Source organism: Canis aureus, chromosome 16, assembly GCF_053574225.1.
Source record: "Canis aureus isolate CA01 chromosome 16, VMU_Caureus_v.1.0, whole genome shotgun sequence".
Lineage (NCBI taxonomy): Eukaryota > Metazoa > Chordata > Mammalia > Carnivora > Canidae > Canis > Canis aureus.
Genome location: NC_135626.1, coordinates 31,657,355 through 31,678,518, shown reverse-complemented (window position 1 = coordinate 31,678,518; position 21,164 = coordinate 31,657,355). Strand labels below are relative to the sequence as shown.

General features: G+C 35.8%; 1 long non-coding RNA gene across 1 annotated transcript in view; it reads right to left on the bottom strand.

Moving 5' to 3' along the window:
• The window catches only part of LOC144285310 (uncharacterized), a 118,724-nt gene extending 98,294 nt beyond the window's left edge, over positions 1-20,430 (bottom strand). Inside the window, exon 1 of the long non-coding RNA XR_013353618.1 lies at positions 20,329-20,430. This is a non-coding gene — a long non-coding RNA (uncharacterized LOC144285310). The remainder of the gene's footprint in view (positions 1-20,328) is intronic.
• Between the last annotated feature and the right edge of the window lie 734 nt (positions 20,431-21,164).

Here is a 21,164-nt window from a genome sequence, read left to right as displayed (position 1 = left end):
CTTAAGGCCATCAACTGGTCGGATGAGGCCCAGCCACATTATGGAGGATAAACTGCTTTACTCAAGGTCTACTGATTTAAATGTTAATCATGTCTAAAAAATACTTCACAGCAAGTTCTGGGTGGCTAAAATCACCTGAGGTATCACTTAGTTATGTTATGAAACATGTTATGAGTTTACGACTAGACTTTTTTTGTAATTCTTTTTTTTTTATCTTGAGATAATAGATTTGTATATTGTCAGAAATAATACAGAGAAATTCTTTTTTTTTTTTTTTTTACAGAGAAATTCTTTTATCCAATATCCCCCAATGAGAACAACTTGCAAAACTATAGTATCAATGAAGACATTATCAGTGATAGTCAGGATACAGTACACTTCCATTGTCACAAGGTTCATTCATGTTTCCCTTTTATAGCCGTTTCTATTTCCCTCCAACCCTATTCCCTACTTGACTGCTGGCAAAGACTGTTCTGTTCTCTATTTCTATATTTTTTGTCATTTCAGGAATGTTATATAAATGGAGTTATATCATAGAAACTTTTGGGACAGATTTTGTCATGTAGTGTTTTTTTTTTTTTTTTTTTTTTTGAAGATTCATAGAAGTTGCATAGATGGATACTCTGTTCCTTTTTATTGCTGAGTAGTACTCCAAGGTATGTCTTGTTTAACCATTCACCTGTTGAAGGATGTCTGGGTTATTTTGAGTTTTGGTTATTACAAATAAAACTGATATAAACATTTGTGTAAAGTTTTCATGGGACATTTTTGTTTGTTTGCTTCTCTAGGATAAATGTCAAAGAGTACAATTTTTTGCCATATGATAGTTGCATATTTGCTTGCTAAGAATAGTCAAACTTTTTTCCAGAGTGGCTACTATTTGACATTCTCTGTAGCAAAGTATGAGACATCCAATTTCTCAGCATCTTTGATCACATTTGGTATTGTCATTATTCTTTATTTTAACCATTCTGATGGAGTGTAGTGATATCTCATTGTGTTTTTTACTTGCATTTCCTAAGTGCCTTTGTTGAATACATGGTTTGCAGATCTTTTTTCTCAGTCTGTATCTTGTCTTTCAGCCTCTTAACAAGATCATTCTCAGAGCAAAAGATTTTTGTTTTTATTTATATCAAGGCCAATTAGTTTTTTTTTAAATGAATTATATTTTTGGTATTAAGTCTAAGAACTTTTTACCTAACCATGGATCTGAAATATTCTCTTATGTTTTTTTTTTTTCTAAAAGTTTTATAGCTTTACTTTTATATTTAAGTCTGTGATCCATTTTGGGTTCTTTTTAAAATAAAATGCTGGGGATCCCTGGGTGGTGCAGCGGTTTGGTGCCTGCCTTTGGCCCAGGGCACAATCCTGGAGACCTGGGATCGAATCCCACATTGGGCTCCTGGTGCATGGAGCCTGCTTCTCCCTCTGCCTGTGTTTCTACCTCTCTCTCTCTCTCTCTCTCTCTCTCTGTGTGTGTGTGACTATCATAAAAAAAAAATGAAATAAAATGAAATAAAATAAAATAAAATAATAAAATTAAATAAAATTAAATAAAATTAAATTAAATTAAATTAAATAATAAAGTTTCAGTCAAGGTTTTTGGCTTGTTTTGTTTTGCCTGTTGATGTCCAGTAGCTCTGGTAGCATTTGCTGAAAAAGCTGTTTTTCCTCCATTAAATTACTTTTGTACCTTTGTCAAAAATCAGCAGGACATTTTTGTATTAGATCTACTTCCAGGTTTTCTATTCTATTGAGCTATGTATTTATCCCTCCACTAGTATCAATTTGATTACTATAGCTGCATAATAAGTCATAAAATCTGGCAGCTTTTTCCCTTACACGTTATTCTTCTTTTTCAGAATTATTTTAGCTAGGTCCCTTTGAATTTCCATATACATTTTAGAATAATCATATCTATATCTATAAAATTTCTTGTTGGGATGTTGATAGTAGTTGCACTGGACCTCTATGTCAGTTTGAAGGAAATTGATATTTTAAATGTTAAATCTCCCATTCCATGAGCACAGTTTGTCTATTTATTTATACTTTTTATTTCTCTAACCAGTGTTTTCTAGTTTTCGGCAACTTTTATGTATGTTCTGTTAGATATATACCTAGATTTCTTTCTTAAAAAGCAGAATATATAAAAAAAATCTTTATTAGTTTCTATTAAAGAGACCTGACTTTAATCATTCTTGTCTGTATGCTTCTATATAGTCAGTCTTTATTAGTTGCACTTTGTTAAAATTTTCAAAAATCATCTCTTTACCATTTAGAAACAGTATCTTCTGAAGAGAACATGTCAAAAATTTCTCAAATCACTGACTTAATAGAGAAACTAAAGTTGCAAATTAATTGGGCTTGGCAATGTCCATCCCTTTCCATTGTTCTCATCACAGGGTGATTTCTAGCAGCACTACTGGATCTAAAAAATTAGTTTTCTGAGTCCCACTTATATGCTATGCCAGATCTCAGTATTTTTCAAAGTGCTTAATGATGTCACCTTATGGTAGGACAGCATTCTGATGGAAAGTAGGGAATTAGATACAGAGCTTTTAACACAAAAAAGTATAGATGACAATGAAAAATGAAAATCGGAACATTAGGGCTTCTCCTGGAATTAATTTGCAGCTCACAGTGTAAACTATTGATATGCAATGGCCTTGTGGCAGCACAAATATTTCATTGAGACCAAACAATGTGTAGATAATATAGTTTGTTTCCAAATGAAGGCTGTACATCAAAAATTACTTCTTTTGTCTGATTAATTGTAGAATTTTACTGTAGGTTTTAGGGTGTAGTGTTCCTCTGACTCATATCCTGAGGTTTCATGTAAAGGAAGAATGCAAATCAAAGGACTATGGATAAATCCTATTTGTTGTGCACAGTAGAAGGCAATTAAACCTACGATATCCATGGCAAGATACTTCAACCTATTCATAAGCCTTAATTACCAGCCTGAGACATCAAAAGTACATTGAGAAACCAAATTACTGAAGCAGACCAATGAACTCTCAAGTATTCCAGAAAGAAAAGAGGATTGAGGTCAGAATTCCTCTAGCCAAGGTGACCAACTTGTCCTGTCCTGATTTGTCCAGGACTTTCCTAGCTTTAACAAAGAAGGTCTCACAACCTAGAAAATCCCTCAATGTTAAAATGGAAGTCCCATGTCCCCAGAGCACTGGCAATCTCAGGAAAACCAGAATGGTTAGTCACCCTACCTCTAGCTCTCCCTCTTATTAACCTTAGGATTTTATTTTATTTTATTTTATTTTATTTTATTTTATTTTAGGATTTTATTTATTTAAGAGATAGAGATAGTGAGAGAGAGCATGAGGAGTGGGGGAGAGGGAGAAGCAGGCTCCCCACTGAGCAGGGAGTCCAACTCCAGGGCTCCATCACAGAACCCTGGGATCATGCCCTGAGCTGAAGGCAGACACTTAACTGACTGAGCCACTCAGGTGCCTTGTAACTTTAGGATTTTATTTATTTATTTATTTATTTATTTATTTATTTATTTATTTATTTATTTATGATTTTATTTATTTATTCATGAGAGACACACAGAGAAAGAGGCAGAGACACAGGCAGAGGGAGAAGCAGGCTCCATGCAGGGAGCCCGACAAGGGACTCTATCCTAGGTCTCCAGGATCAGGCCCTGCGCTGAAGGCGGAGCTAAACCGCTGAGCCACTCGGGCTGCCCTAACTTTAGGATTTTAAATGAAACTTGTTGCTTGTTTAAATCTAGCTCCTCATCTACAAAAGTAGACAATACTTGTTCTATCTCCTCACAGGGTCATTGAAAGGAGTAAGTGTGATCATTTAAATGGAATGCTTTGTACCCAGTGGCACACTGTACAAATGTATGGGTCTGCAACCATTGTAACTCATAACCACTCCATGCTAATTGTATTTTTGTGCTATGCTTTACTCAATTGGGACTCCCTGGCAAAGAAACAGTCATGAAATGATGAAAAGCCTTGCCCAATGCCTCGTCTCTTTCCAACCAGAACAATATTTTCTACCATACTCTAGAGAACCCTTTAGCTAAGCACAAAGTATCATCTACCCTCAAATTACTGCTAAATGCTGTTTACCCTCTAATCCCCTAATTCTATCATCTGACATCACTTTATGGCTCTCTGGCAGATAGCACAGTTCATGTGTATAAGCATAGGGTGTGGATTTGAATAATTCCATGTTTATGTTCAAGACGAATATAATAAAATATTTACAAATCCAGGTCCCTTTCCAAGAGTAATACACTGTTCTATGTTAAAGGCAATAGGCTGCTTGCAGCTTGCCTTCTGCATTCTAATGATAGCATTTAGGAAAGAAATCACAGGGTTTTGGGTAGAGGTTCTGTGCAAGTTTCTGGAATGTAGACAGTTGAATGTAACATACCAGCAGATTTAAGCAAATTCATGAGGCTTCAAAGTTAATATCTGAAACACTGTCAAGTGCCAGATCTTTTGTTTCACTCTGTTAGTAAATGTAACAGATGGTTTGCAAACATGTTTGGGATCTGAAGGCTGACTGATCATGTCAGTCTGATAGAAATAGAATGCAGTCATTTACTGCATCAGAATGTGAGAAAAGGAAAGCTTCAAAATTAAACCTGAAAAGAGAGCAACTTTCTCACTGGGGCTGACTAACACAAGAGAACATTGAGTTGAAGACGTCTGTTACCTCATCACTAACTTTTGAGTTTTTTTTCCCTTTTCTGATGCCAATATGGAATATTAGAATAAGGATCTGTCACCTTCAAAAAAATCAATAAAAACCATATGTGTGAATCTTTGATGCAAGAGCAAAATAATCATCATAGATAGGGTTCTGTTGCCATGGGGATGATTATGCACTCGTGAAATTCAGTGATTCAACTTGTTCTCTGTGAATCCAGCTAAATGAGAGACAAAATTCCGTCTCTTTTCTCCAGTCTGCAAACGAGAACACTGTTAACCTTGCAGAAAAGGAATGTTAATAGCGGGCTCCTCTATCTGCCTGACTTCCACCTCTACCCTCCCCATCTCCGTGTTGGAGCATAATGTAGGTCAGAGAGGACCAAAGAGAGTAGCTGCTATTACTAGAAATGTATGTGATAACATATTTAGCTTTATTCTTGCACCAGTTTGAGGAAGAGCCAGGGCAAGGCAATTTCTTCAATTCGAAGCTCTGAAATGACAGGGTCAATGGCAGGCTTATTGGGGGTTTGTAACTGGGAAGGTGCACAAAAGCTCAATTCGTTCTAGAAAGACTGCTGGCGAATGATCATTTAATAGTGGATGATTTCAAAATAAGATTCCTGGAGAACTGTGGAGTCATTCCTGAAGTAAACTGGACTCTCCTTTTGTCTTCAACAAGTTTAAGGACCTCCTCTGTGCCAGACCCCACGCTGGCTATGGAAGATAGAACTGAACAGAGTGACGCGGTGTCCGCTCTCAGAGCTTACATCCGACAGAGGGAAACAGACATGAGAGAGCTCTCCTAGGTAGTTGCCTTTGGCCTGAGCCTGGCTACATTAATCAGGAATGCCATTTCGTAAATGTTCCCACAGTAATCTCACATTACATATTCAGCTTTTCTCTATATTGGATGCTCCCAATTCTAGAAACTGAGATGCAGAGTGGCTACAATGTACCCAGAGAAGCAAGGAACCCTCAGAGTACTCACTGAATACTCCGAGAAGCAAGCATGAGATCTAAGGAAAAGAATCAGACAGCTATAGGTTCAAAACCAGTTCAACCACCAGTTGTATAATTATTTAACTTACCTGAGTTTGAATTTCATCACCAGTACATAGATTGCCTGATGCCCTAATAGCCCCAATACCATAAGTTATATTTCTTACAAATAAAGGCATTCTCCAACATGATCACAGTATAGTCACCAAAGCAGAAAATTAACGTTGGTATAGTATCATCTCATCCTCAGATTTCATTCCAGTGTCACCAAGGGTCCCAATAATGTCCTTTAAGACAAAAGCAAATTGTTCAAGTTTTTTGTCCTTTTGTTATCATGCCACTTTAGTATCCTTCTGTTTGGATGCAATTCCTCCATCTTTTGTTTGTTTGTTTGTTTGTTTTTGTTTTTGTATCCTTGACATTCTTGAATAGACAGGCCAGTTATTTTGTGGTATGTCCCTCAATTTGGGTTTGTCTGCTTTCTCATGACTTGATTCAGTTACCCTCCTCAAGTTGCATGTTTCTGAAATAATATGATTGGCCACCCTCTCCATGGACACTCTCCTCACCCTGCTTGGACTCTGATGCCATGTCCAATTTTTCATTTGCAGAACTGTCTTCCCTACCCTGTTTGTACTCAAACACTCCCAACACCAAATTGCCTTCCTCCTACCCCCGCCCACCACCATGAGGATGAGCTTCTCAGCTTACTGGGTTCTGAAAACTACGTCAGTCAGCCTCGCTGTGCAGATTTCCCTCTTCTCCCCTGTTCTAAGCCATTGAACTTCTTACCCAAAACCAATGTCTATTTTGGTCCACCCACTAACTTCAGAGTTCAACTGTTCAGGAAGGAAGGAGACATATGATCAACATCTTAAGTATTATTCCAGAACTTTGAGTAAATTAATACAGATTTATCTACATGTTCTTTACCAATAGGACCCAATATTAGGAGACATGCTGTCCAGATGCCAGGGAAATTGGAATAATTGCCACTATTCTCTTCCTCTTTGCACAAAGTCAACACTCATCTGCATGTGTCCAAAGCTATCCATTCAGGGTATGTTCACTTCTCAGCAGAAAATGGTTCCGAACTTGTCCCACGGAACATCAGCTCCCTATTGCTTTACCCATCCCAACTTCTTGGTTCTGCAGATGACCCCCCAACCTCTCTTTTTTCACAAGTAACCAGATATGTTTATTTATCTAATGTATCTATCCATCCCACTTCTACAAATAAATAATAAAACTTGTCTATTGACACATGTAAACAGTTTACATGTTATATAAGACTTGCTGACAATTTTGTAGTTTTCTTACTTTATTGGCTATGATTATACCCTAAATTAGATCTTGTTACCATCACAAAGATAACAAGCCTCTCCCTCGTCTCCCTCTCTTGGTCTCTCTTTCTCCCCCTCTTTCTCTCTGTCTCACACACACACACACACACACACACACACACACTTTCTATGGTTCATAGTAGCTGACGATAGAGAATTCTGCAATAACTCATTTATTCATTTATACTTTTAAGAAATACTTTTGACCACTGGTCATTACAAGGACCAGGGCTACACACCAGAATGAACACATGAATCAAAGTGACTTGGTGAGGTTCACTGGCAAAGTTGAATGTATTAACAAACAATGATAATTTATTGCATTGCTCATTGCCTTTTCCCTTTTAATGCCTCTCTCTTCAAGTCCTCTAATTTGACAATGAATGGGACCAAAGAAATATATACATTCTTATTTTTATTTTATTTCATTATTTTAAAGGCTTATTCTTTTAGCACCATTTTACATTTACAACAGAATTAAGAGGAAGGTACAGAGTATTTTTATAGACTCCAGACCCCCATACATGTATAGACTCCCCCATTATCATCACTCACCAGAGTGGTTAGTTTGTTAGTTAGTTAACCAAGTGTGAACCTACTGACATATCATAATCACTCAAAGATCATTAGTTACCTTAAGGGTTCACTCTTGGTGTTGTGCAGTCCATAGGTTTAAACAAATATAAAATGACATGTATCCATAAATACAATATCATATAGAATATTTTCAGTGCCCTAAAAATCCTCTGTGCTGTCATTTCATCTCTCCCCCTCCTCCACCCTGTGAAACCACTAATCTTTTTTATTGTCTTTATAGTTTTGCCTTTCCCAGAATATCATATAGTTAGAATCATAGAGTACATAGCTTTTTCAGGTGGACTTCTTTCCCTTCGTAATATGCATTTAAGGTTTCTCCATATGTTTTCATGGCTTAATAGCTCATATCCTTTTAGCACTGAATCATTTTTTTTTTTTTTTTTTTTTTTTTTTTTAGCACTGAATCATATTCCCTTGTGTGGATGTACCACAGTTTATCCGTTCATCAGCTGAAGGACATTTCAGCAGCTTTCCAGATCTGGTGTTTATGAATAAAGCTGCTATAAACATCTATGCGCAGGTTTTCATTTAGACAAAATTTAAAGTCCTTTGAATAAATACCAAGGAATATGACTGCTAAATCACATGGTAAGAGTTGTTTAATTTTATGAGAAACCACCAAAGTGTCTTCCAAATAGGTTGTGACATTTTGCATTCCCACCAGTAATGTAAAAGAGTTCCTGTTGCTCCACAGCTTTTGGTATTATCATTGTTCTAGACTGTGGACATTCTGGTACTTAGTTGTATCTCTTTTTTTATTTTTTAACATACTTTATATAAAAAAAAATACTTTATTGAAAAGTCATAAAACTTGTCAGTTTACTGACTATAAATGCTGATGCTTATTTTTTTTTAATTTTTTTTAACTTTTATTTATTTATGATAGTCACACACAGAGAGAGAGAGAGGCAGAGACACAGGCAGAGGGAGAAGCAGACCCATGCACCGGGAGCCCGACGTGGGATTCGATCCCGGGTCTCCAGGATCATGCCCTGGGCCAAAGGCAGGCGCCAAACCACTGTGCCACCCAGGGGTCCCAATGCTGATGCTTATAATTACTTATTACAAAAGTACTGATTTTTATATTTATATAATGTATATTTATATGCAAACATGTTATGTTTCCATGTTATATATAACATACACAATATATAATAATATAAAATCATATTATATATTTACAGTTAAATAACAGAAAAAGGAATAGAATATTGTTAATATTTCAGAAGTTTCCAGGCTTCCTACTCCCATTCGCACAAAAGTAACCATTATCCTGACATTATGATAAGTCATTTCTTTACTTTATCAGAGATTTGTAACCAACGTATGCATAACTGAGAAATTTAGTTTGTTTCCCTGTTTCAAACTTTATATTAATGGAATCATACTGCATGCATTCTTTTTTTGTTTCTTTTACTTAACTTTATTTGTATGATTCATTAATTTTATAATTCATGAGTATAGTTTGTTTACAACATTGATGTAAAAGATCCAATCACTGGGATACACTTGGATGTATTTATCTATTCCCTCATTTAAGAACATTTGACTTGTTTCAAATCTGGGACTATTTATGAATACAGCCATAAACAATCTTTTGCTTGTAATATGATGCGTAACAAGGTATGTAAATTTCTCTGTATCTAAGATTGCAATTACTGGGTTCCTTATCACATATTGAATATTATCAGAAAATACATATTTTTAGAAGCAATTATACCAATTTGTACTGCATCAGCAGTATTAAAGAATTCCCATTATTCCATATCCCACCAACACTTAGCAATGTCAGGCTTTTAAATTTCTGTCATTTTGATGGGTATGTAATGATACTTTGCTGTCGTTTTAATTTACATCTCATTAATTACTTAGGAAGCTAAACAGTAATCCATATACTCTTGCAAGTGTTGACCATTAAGTCCAAAAAGACTACTTCTTATCTGATGATGAATAAGCAAACATTCAGCATTAGGCTTGTACAAAAATAACTGTAGAACAAGGAAAACCCCTCATTACTCTTAAAAATGACAGGAAGATAATAACCCTTAATATAATTTTTTTAAAGATTTATTTATTTATTTATTTATTTGAGAGAGAGAGAAAGGAAGCACACATGCACATAAGTTGGGGGAGAGGCAGAGGAAGAGGGAGAGGGAGAGAAATCCTCAAGCAGACTCTCCACTGAGCGTAAGGCTGGCACAAAGCTGGATCCAAGGACTCTGAGATCATGACCTAAACTAAAATCAAGAGTCTGACACCTAACTGTCTGAGCCAGCCAAATGCCCCTCCTTTAATATAATTTTAACGTTAAGAGTTTTTTCCTTTAAAAAAGTAGCTTCATCAAGATTTAGTATTTACCAAATAGAGAAATCTACACAAAGTATATAATCAGATAAGCCAAGAGACTACATTAGATAAAAAAAAAAAATTTCTAAGGAAATAAATATCCAACAGTAGAATTAAAAAAAAATGTATTATAGACAGCAAAAAACAGAACTGGTATTTGAGAAACTAAATTGCTGGTGTTTGTCCATGAGGAAAGAAAAGCAGACTACAAAGACCTGAGAGTCCCTTACTCTCATTCAAACTCTCATCTGTACATGTATAACAACCCTTGACCTGTCCTTTATTACTCTAGCTTCTACCAGTGTGTACAACCACAGTACTAAACTTTTTTCAATTTGCACTTTACATATAACACCACTCCCTGCCCTTTTTATAACTTCTACATACTACCAATTCCCTACCAGTCAACTTCCAATTATATTTGTTCCAATTTCTTTACCAGAACATCTCTTACTAACCATAGGTTATGGCTTCACTCTATTATAGTGTCTTCCATTCTTCCTTCTGTACACTGAATTATTACATTTATCTATTTCTATATTTTGAACAATATTTTTCAGGAATCTGATAGCCTTGACCAGGAGCTAAAGTTTCATCTGTATTCTTGATTTATTCTCAATGGCAAACAAATTTTATATGAGAAATAAAGGTTTCCTTTAATGTTAGTTGCAAGATTCCTGGAATGCATACGACTCATTCCTCATGTACTTCATAGTGAGGCTGTCCGTCACTGGTTATGTCTAAGATATCTCTGACTGTAGAATAAATGTTAGAGTCTGGATGTTCACTCCCTAAAGGTAGCTATTATCCTAAAGTAGTATTAGTGATATTATTCTAATTAATATCAAGTCTATAGTTTTTAATTGATATTTTTAAAGACATGGACAAGTTTATTTAAGTGCATGTACATGTTATGTGTATTCATTTCAGGACTTTGAACCTAGAAAGTTTTTAGAATATTGATTTGATTCATATTTAAGAGATGAATGAAGCCCTGCCTGAAGCTTTCTTTCTTTTTCTTTTTTTTTTTTTTTTTTTTTGAGAGAGAGAGAGAGTTTGTGCAAGTGGGTGAGAAGGGCAAAGGGAAAAGAGGAGAGAGAGAATCCCACACAGGCTCCATGCCCAGGATGGAACTCAATCCCAAGACCCTGAGATCATGACCCAAGCTGAAATCAAGAGTTAGACACTCAATCAAGTGAGCCACCCAGCACCCCTATTAGAAGTATTTTCTTACCTAAATCAGTTAATTAGCCAAAAGGGACAGAACAATATTATGAAAACACCAATGCATTGTTTAGAAAACTTCATTTGAAAAGCACACTTTTTGGGGCACCTGTGTGGCACAGTCAGGTGAGCATCCAACTCTTGGTTCAAGCTCAGGTCATGATCTCAGGGTTATGAGATTGAGCCCTGTATTTGGGTCCATACTCAGCACAGAGTCTCCTTAAGATTCTCTCTCCTCCTCCTTTTGCCCCTCCCCCTTGTGCTCTCCCTAAAATAAATGAATCTTTAAAAAAAAAATTTCTGAAAAGCACACTTTTCTAGTTCATTGTACGCATGCTTTTCTTGTGTTGATTTGAATGCAGTAAAAGGACAAATCACATGAAACTTCTAAAAGAGAGAATTTCCAACAATCAGTTGGGCTTCAGCAGATGTGATTTTGTTCAGTTCATGGCTATTTTATTTACTGCTGAGTTCAGCTTGAAAGAAGGCACTCCGTATGGGCCAAGATACTGCTGACAGCACTAGTGGTACAGCCATGTCTTGGACAACTGGTCTGAAGGCCACTGGTTATTCACCGTGAGAAGCATGACAAGTGAGTCCCCCATTTCCTAATTGAGACCTTGGGGAAAAGAAACCAAATGATCTCTGTGGAACTGCGGGAAGGAGTTGGTTTATTCAGTACTCATTTGAATACCATTCTTTATCCACAGGGCCAGATCTGATTTCAAGCTGGACATATTCAGACTATGACCATTCTTTTACCATAATCTATCTCTGGAGAAGGATACTCACAGAACTGCAAAATGAGTTCAAATGATAACCCTTTTCTTAAAACTTCTTTATGCTTAATACAAATCTTTTGCATTTTTAATTCATGCAGAGTTTTCTATATGTGGTCCATGGTAAAAGGGCAAGAATTTAAAATTGTTTTTTATGTTGTTGACTTAGCTATATAAAACATACATTTTTTTAAATGGAAGAAACATTACAAATAGTACAAAGGCAAATTCTAGCTGAAAGAAGAATATTTAGAACTTAAATCACAAAGGATTTTCTTTCTTAGTATGTAAAGATTGCTCTTGTAAGTTAGTAAGAAAAGACCAATTGTCCAATACATAAATGGGCAAAAGATCTAAACAAAAAGTTAAGAGAAAAGAAAATAAAAATTGTTCTGAAATATATGGAAAGATAGTCAGTTTCATTCTTAATGCAAGTCAAAAGAGTGTTGAGATACCATTTTTCACTTTTAAAAGTTGTGAACTTAAAAAAAAAAAAGGAAGAAAGGTAATACACTGGAGGAGAGGTAGGAAATAAGCACTTTCTTCCACTGTCGGGTTAGGGGTTATTAATTGTTACAACTCCTATGAAGGGCAATTTGGCACACATCTTTTGATGCAGAAATTCCGTTTCTGGATCTAACCAATATACTAGAATATATATAGAAAAATACATATCTAAGTGTATACAGGGTTATTAATTGCAACATTTTTTTTCTGTAATACCAAAAGATTCAAAATATCATGAATGCCTTTCAAAACAATATTAGTTAAAAAAAATAATAATGAGGAAGCTTTTTAGAAATTACTGTCCTTGGAAAGGTCCCCACAATATATTTTCATAGCATAAAGCAAAGTACAGAACAACGTTTAATATGATGCTACAATGTGAGCTTAAAAGGATGGACTATATATACATACTTCTTTATATTTATAAAGATTATTTCTGAAATGATGAGTAAGTTACTGCAAGACTACTGCCCCTTAAGAGGGGAATTACATGAGTGAGTGGACAAAGGTCAGAGACATGCATCAATTTATACATTTCTTTTTCCTTTTACATTCTGTGCCATGAGCAATATAACCTATCTAAGATAAAATAATTCAAATTAAACTTGAAATGTTTCTCATCAGTTCACTTGACTTCCATCTTTTGAAATCCATTTGTTTATTCAATACTAATTTAACTTGGCTTAAAGTAAGAAGTAGAAAAGGAATTAAGAAACCTTTTTTTTTAAGCAAAATGTCATAATTGCCCTATGTAGGAAGGGGTGACTTATATTTATAATTTTAATACAAAGCAGAATTGTGATAAGTGGTGTAATGAATGTCTAATCTAGAAGCTACAGAAGCTCAGTGAAGAGAAAAATCACATCAGGGGACAAGCAAAGGCTCATATTAGAGATGATATTTGACTTAAGAAAGACAGAAATTTGAGGATGGATAGAAACAAATAGAACATAGAAAAACATCTATAGAACCTTATTTATTCATCTGCATAAAGGCAGGCATTAGACTTCTTTCTGTTAATAAAGGCAATACTTTACATTGGACCACCTGCATTAGTGATTGAATTAAAGTGACAATCAGCTAAGCATTTTGTCTATTTGCAATAACTTTTGCAGTTTTTCTATATTGAATCAATACATTTTGCTATTAATATCATTTTTTTAGTAACTAAATTGTCCAATTACTTGTTATTCTCATATTGCCACAGAATTTTGTAATTGTGTCCAATAGGTTGGCCACCATGTATCATTGGCACAATATTCTCTGCATGAATCCAAGACATGCAAATTGGGAGAGCTGTGTCTTATCGAGAGTGGGTACCTTTTTCTAAATGACACAAAGATGCCATATGGCCAAATGATTCCCTCATTTTGCAGGAAACAGAGGTTTTCATAACATGAAAATATTTCCAAATACATTGATTATTTAATTGGTCCCTTGGGTTCCACTCAAATATTCTGCTCTCATTCTAGTGTCTATTTCCATCAGTTCATTCCATGTTTCTCTGGAAAAGTCTCTTGCTGATTACCAGATATTACAAACACAATATCCTACAATATCAAACAATAACCAAGAGAAATAATGCAGCCAAAGACACAAGATTTTATAAAAGCAATGGGAGTGATGGAGAACTGCTGGAGGCATCTGTAAAATAATAATAAACAAGATCCTTAATCTTACTATCTAGATCCTTAATCCTTAATCCTTACTATCTAGATCCTCAGTAAGAATCTAGAAAGTTAGACTAGATAATACTCAAGGAAGAGAAAGTCCATGATGTGGAGGCGGAGAAAATTAAGGCCATTCCACTTTAAGTTCAGCGTTAGCACAAGTCCAGCCATCCCAGGCCCCTGTGAATAAGAGCTGAAATTTACATTACTTCAGTTACAGGAAAAAAGCAGTTTACAGCTTAACGTCCTAGAAAGCCCCATATTAGAATAAAAACAGAGCCCAAGCCAAGGGCAGGAAACCCCATATTAGAATAAGAACAGAGCTCAAAGCCCTGAAAGCCCCATATCAGAATGTAAACAGAACTTGAGAAATCCCTCCCCCGCTCCTGGAGGTCCCCTAGACTAGCCCTTAAAACTAAGCTGAAACCCACTTCGGGGTCCAAGTCCCTGCTCTGGAGCTTGTAAATAGACCCCTCCTGTGTTTGCATCGGTGTCGGCTCCTTGGTGGTTTCTCAATCAATTGGCAATCTTGGGCACAACAAATGATACTTTCTACAAGACAAGCACTTGAAAAAAAAGGAATGAAAGTGAATAACAAAAGATAAACAGATGCCTTTGAAAAAATTGATCTAAACAATTATATATGACTTTGTTGTACTACTTATGAATTAATTACAAAAAGTCAAATTTGGGCTACAATAATTTTATACAGCAAAACATAAACATTTTGTTCATCTAACAATTGTGACTAAAATCTATTTCGGTTAAATGTAAATTCAAATATATTTACTTTCTCTAGTATTTTTAATTTTTTTTTTCATTTATTTATGATAGTCACAGAGAGAGAGAGGCAGAGACATAGGCAGAGGGAGAAGCAGGCTCCATGCACCTGGAGCCCGATGTGGGATTTGATACCGGGTCTCCAGGATCGCGCCCTGGGCCAAAGGCAGGCGCCAAACCGCTGCGCCACCCAGGGATCCCTCTCTAGTATTTTTAGTTGCATGTCCCAAGACAGTTGCCATGGAATATTCATTATTATTATTATTATTATTATTATTATTACTATAAATTTGTTTTTGGTAGGTTCCAGTTTAAAAGATTTTCTTAATAACACTTTTTTTTATTAGTAGATTTTTGTGGGAAAAGCTATTGTTTATGAGATAAACTAGGAAAATAAATTACTCCTGCCTATTTATAAACTAATATGTAAAGCAATGATTCATTTTGTAAAGGAAAACTATAAATTCTTTTAGATATACTGCTAGTAGGCATATAAGTTGATATATAATATAAACCAATTAAAATGTGTTAATTAATATTGTAACAATCTCAAAATTTTATCCCAGTGATTTAAAAATGGATCCTCAGGATGCCTGGGTGGCTCAGTGGTTAAGTGTCTGCCTTTGGCTCAGAGCATGATAACCAGTCCCAGGATCGAGTCCCATATCCCACATCAGGCTCCCTGTGAGGAGCCTGTTTCTCCCTCTGCCTGTCTCTGCCTCTCTCTCTGTGTGTCTCTCATGAATAAATAAACTCTTGAAAAAAAAAATGCATCCTCTAGAAGGAAAGGGCATGGGGTAAATGGGTGATGGGCATTAAGGATGAGGGAGCAGGCTAGCTGAGGGCCAAGTAGCAGCTGACACCTTGCAATCTTCTCCCACTCCCAGGTGGGGTATATGTGGCATTCCTCAGGCACTCTTGGCTGCCCTAAAGCTAAGGGAAGGAAAAACAAATGGTTAACTAATAGAGATCACAGTCCAGCAAGACAGGAGTCTCTTTCAGTTTACAAATGTCTCAGTGATTTACAAGCAAAAAAAAGCATGATCAATAACCTAACTTTCAGAAGGAAACTCCCAACTGTCTTAATGCTTTGCTGGAGGGAAAAACAACCTTAACTTGACAATAGCAAGACCTCCAGTATCTCGTAAATCCTCTTTAGCATATGAAAGTTCTTTTGAAAACTTCCCTTTTTCCTTTCCCCCAAATCACAAGTATATAATCAATCACCCCTCACAACCCCAGGACTGCAGCTCTTTCTGCCCAGGGGTCCTGTCCCTGTGCTTTTACAAACCAACATTTTGCACCAAAGACTTCTTTCTTGGCCCTAGGCTCCAGACCTCACCTTCGTTCAAAACTACATCATATTCACCTTCAAAACTTGGCTCATTTAGGATCTCCTTCAAGATAGTATTCAAGGTCCCCCAACATATCACCCCTTCCACCTCCAAAGAAGATTCTACTGCAAAAATTATGCATGTTAATGTTTGCAACCTTTGAAACTTTTTTTGTTGAAAATATGACAAGGTGTTGTTATATCTTCTCTCTTCTACTTCTGGTAAGCTTCTGGAGGGTGGAATATTTAATTATTCACGTATCAATAATGCTTTGTGTGTTACATATCAAGAAACAAATAGATATATGTCCCCTGAAGAAAAACAGACACCGTGAAAATAAAAGTATAAAATAATTGATTTGACTTTCCTTTGTAAATAAAACTTCAGAAGTTAAATCTATGAGTAAATCACAGTGCCATACAGCCAACCAAGCTCAGTATTAGACCCTCCCTCACCAAAACAAAAAAGATTCATCACACAATAATTTACCTAATTAAACTCTTTCAGTTTGCATTTTCAGCAGATGTGTTCTCAATTTCTACTTTTTAGATAGATTTTTGACAAATTAAATGGCTTCATCAACTTTCTCTTGCTTTACAATGGAAAATTGCAATGGGGAAAAAAATCTGCCTAGAAAAAAGAGGTAAATAAGCATGTGGCAAACTTTCTGAGTCATCTGTTCAAAGGAATATCTCAGATGTTCCGAAGCCAAAACACAAGTCTACTCACTTTCCCCTCCACTAAGTGTTTTCAGGAAGTCCCAGTGGGGGAACATGAATTCTCACTATGGTTTTGGCTCTTTTTTCTCTTTTCTCTACTCCTTTCCTTCTCTTCTTTATTCTGTCTATAGTATTTTTGGTTTGTTTGTTTGTTTGTTTCCAAATGTATATGTTTATTGAAATCATAATCACTTTGATTCAACTGTTCATGTGCCTTCTCAGTGAAGTTCTCCAAGGCCACCCTTGGAGTATCAGTTCTTCCTTCTGACTTCCTATAGTATTTTCTAGGGATTAAGCATCAATACTCTTAATCTTCCAGTTTTACAAATGAGAACAAGCCTCAAAAATGTTAAGTAACTTGCCTCAATTCCAAAACTAATGATTAAATCAAAAATTAAATTCTTACTGGCCTGACTTCAGAGATTCTATAATACCCCAACATGCAAGAAATGTAGAGACATAAAATATAAATCACCTCCTTTTCTTGTTAAAAAAAAACAACAAAACAACAAAAATGATGTTATACCTGTAATTATAAAACATAATTCATATGAAAATATCATACTAAAAATATTTTCACAGGGGCTCCTGGGCGGCTAAGTCAGTAAAGCATCTGCCTTTGGCTCAAGTCATGATCCCAGGGTCTTGGGATTGAACTCCACATGGGCTCCCTGCTCAGCAGAGAGCCTGCTTCTCTCTCTGCTCCCATCCCTGCTTGTGTGCCTTCTTTCTCTCTCTCAAATAAATAAATACAATCTTTAAAAAACATTTAAAAAAATAAAAATATTTTCACAAGAAACACCCTAATTCTCAACTGAAACATTTATTTATATTTTTATTAAGTTTTTAAATTTTAATGCCAGTACAATTATTTACAGTGTTCTATTAGTTTCAAGCATACACTGTAGTGATTCAACAACTCTATACACTGTTCAGTGCTCATAGTGACAAGTGCTCTCCTTAATCCCCATTACCTATTTCACCCATCGCCCAACTACCTCCCCTCGGGTAACCATCAGTTTGTTCTCTAGAGTTAAAAGTCTTCAACTGAAGCATTTCAATTCATAGTGCAATCACCTTCACCCTCCTATTCCTGCCCTTCCTACCCCACCTCCCACATTCTGTTGGCTTTTTTTCTTCTTCCTGCGGTGTTGTATGGAAAACTGGTATTATTAGCATATCGATATCTTTCATCAGGTCATATTTATTTCTACTAATGCAGCCCAAGATTGCATTAGATTGTTAGTTAATCACACCATTACTTATACTAGATTTGTAGTTGTAACATTTCAGATGCTTTCTGCAGCAAGTAACAAAACCAGACACCGGGGCTTAAGTAGGAAAACAAATGCCAATAACATAAAATTTAGACGTAGGTGGATACCACTGTGGTTTCTATGACATGACAGTTGTCTAGCTACCATCTCTATGATTTCTTTGACCATATCCCCTTGCTTCAGGACACCAAGACAGCGGCCATCTCTGCCATGTTAAAAGCAGAAAACCAAAAGGAGGGAGTTTTGCTGGTTGCATCTTTCTTTTTGACTGGGAAAACAAATCTTCCCAGATTTCTTGTCTTATTATTCTTATTATTCTTGTCTCACATTCACAGCTGAGCTATATGCCCACCCTTCGGTGTAAGAGAGGCAGCAAGGGAGAAGGGCTTTTAAATGGCTTTTAGATAGCTGGCAAACCATAACTGCTATATAAACCCAAGGTGGAGATTTACTTAGCCAGTTGAGATGCTTTATCTCACAAATCATGTTACTTCTTTAGAGACATTTTCCTTGACCCCTCCAGCTAGTCAGATCCCCTTCTTATCTGTTCTAACAGAATTCCAGATTGCTTTTTTGGTGTGTGAAGGTCTCTATCACAGTATAATTATTTAAGAAAGGACATTTTAAAACTTTAGGAAATTTCTCAGATAGTACTTTGGGGTAGACACTAAGAATTGGTCATGATTTAAGGGTTTAAGTTGTTTACAGCTCACCACGCATGTTTAATATACCCTAAAATATTGACTCTGTGTAGCTTAGATATTGTACTTGGAGGGCATTTCATTTGGTATTTGAACATTCAAGCCAAATGTTAATTTGTTCAGAAAATACATTAGGCATGCATGTATTTTTCAGAATTATATCCAAAAGCAAATTATAATTTCCTTCTTATTAGCCAGTTTCCACTTAAAGAATGAACTATACCCCCAAGCGCAATTGCAAATTCCGGTAGGTGTGACCCTTGCTAACATATTAATTTAGGACAGCTTCTCTTTAAATTGTTTCCCCCGACATCAGGTGAATTGATCACAAGAGACTTAATAACTTTGGTTTAAGTCTACATCCTTTATAAATCTGTAATCACTTCACATCAGACATTCCATTAAAGAGCTGATATTTGTGCAGCAAATCATTGGATTCTTCCAAAGTAGTTTGCTGAATGGTCACATGAACTAATTAGTGTTTATTACCACCTACATATCTTCTAAAGGAAGCTTTAAGCAGGCAAGACAGCATATTTTAACTAAGAGCAATATGTAACTACTTAGAAAGCAGAAAATAAATTTGAAGACCTACATATTCTTTTAAAGCTGCCTATTAGTTTCCCAAACCGATAAACAATAATTCCTCAAAAGACCATCCGCGGTCATTCTGATAAAGACAAATGTGCCATGATCAATATATTTTAATTAAATAGAGAACATTCATCAACATGGAGATGCACATTCCCAACACAAGGCTGATTGCATTAGTTCAATTGCTATAATTGTTTTAGTTGGTCTTTCTTAAGATGCATGGGCATTATTAGGCCTATTATGGAATAACTTTCCATATTTAATTTGCAATAAGAAAAAAAAATCTGCCTAGAAAAAGAGTTAAGTAACCATGTAGCAAGCACTTTAAGGACTAATTTGCTCAGAGGACAAAATAGACTCCCAACCTATGAGTGAAACAAGCCAAGATTTAACTCCATGCCTGAGATCCCTAAGATCTAGTGAAGGAGAAAACAATAAAAGAATAAAGAGATTTCATTCTCACCATTCATGGAATATAATGTACACTCATGGAGTCTTTAGTTTCAACAGACTATTAGATACCAGAGAAATTGGATCCTTCCTTCAGTGGTTGAGGGAAGATCAGAATTTTGGCTATCTGGTCATAAGAGGTGAAACAGAAGTAGCATCAGAGAGTATGCACCAGAAACCTGACCTATTTGCTCAAGCTGCCCCAAAGAACCTCAAATGTCTTTTTTTTTTTTTTTTTTTACAAAATTAGCTAGTATATTCCTGACTCCTACCATCTAGGCAAAAATAACCTGCTAATCTGTATTGTTTTATGACATTACCTGTTTATTTTCTTCTCTCTTGCGTAATTACTTTATTTTCTTTTTATTACTTCTAGAAAGTAATTTCCATGAGAGCAAAGGCTATGTCTCTTTAGATTACCATAGTAACCCCAGAACCTAGAAGACGGTTTGCTATAAAAGATTCTCAATAATCCTTTGTGAAATTAATGAATTAAGGTGAAGTGCTGACAAAAACAATGGCCTGCACATTCACTAAGTGTCAGCGTTTTTCCCCATAAACTGCAAATAAAATTACCAGGAGCAAAAACACAACAAAATTTTATTTTTAGCCTTCCTAGTCTGCTTGGAAAATGCTATGGTAGGCTTAATTCTCTCTTCTCTCCTGAATATTTTAACTAAGGAGTTTCCATCTGCACTGCCTGTTAGAATGTGCTATTGAGCCAGAGTACATCAAAAAAAACAAAACCAGGGCACTGAAGATCAACAGACTCTAGCCTGGCAGACTTTGAAACATAATGAGGAGAATATGAAGTCCTAGGAGTGCAGTCTAAGCTATTTGACAATTCCTTGGGGTAAGCAAGCATATTTGTTTTTGCCTGGATTACTAGACCATGATCCAGAGAGTTGACTCAAACATTTTGGGATAGATAAACCAGAAGTGACACTGCCGAGATCCACACTAGGGAGAGACTAATAAGAATTTCCCACTTCCCCAAATCAGACACGTTATACCAGATGAGGAAACAATTCTTTTTCATACCAGAGCCAGCTTGACAGTCTAAAAAACTGCTGCTTTCTCTGATTTTAAGTTTTGGAAATCCCACTGGAGACAGCAAACACCAAATGTTAAGAATCACTCTAACAAACAAGGAGAG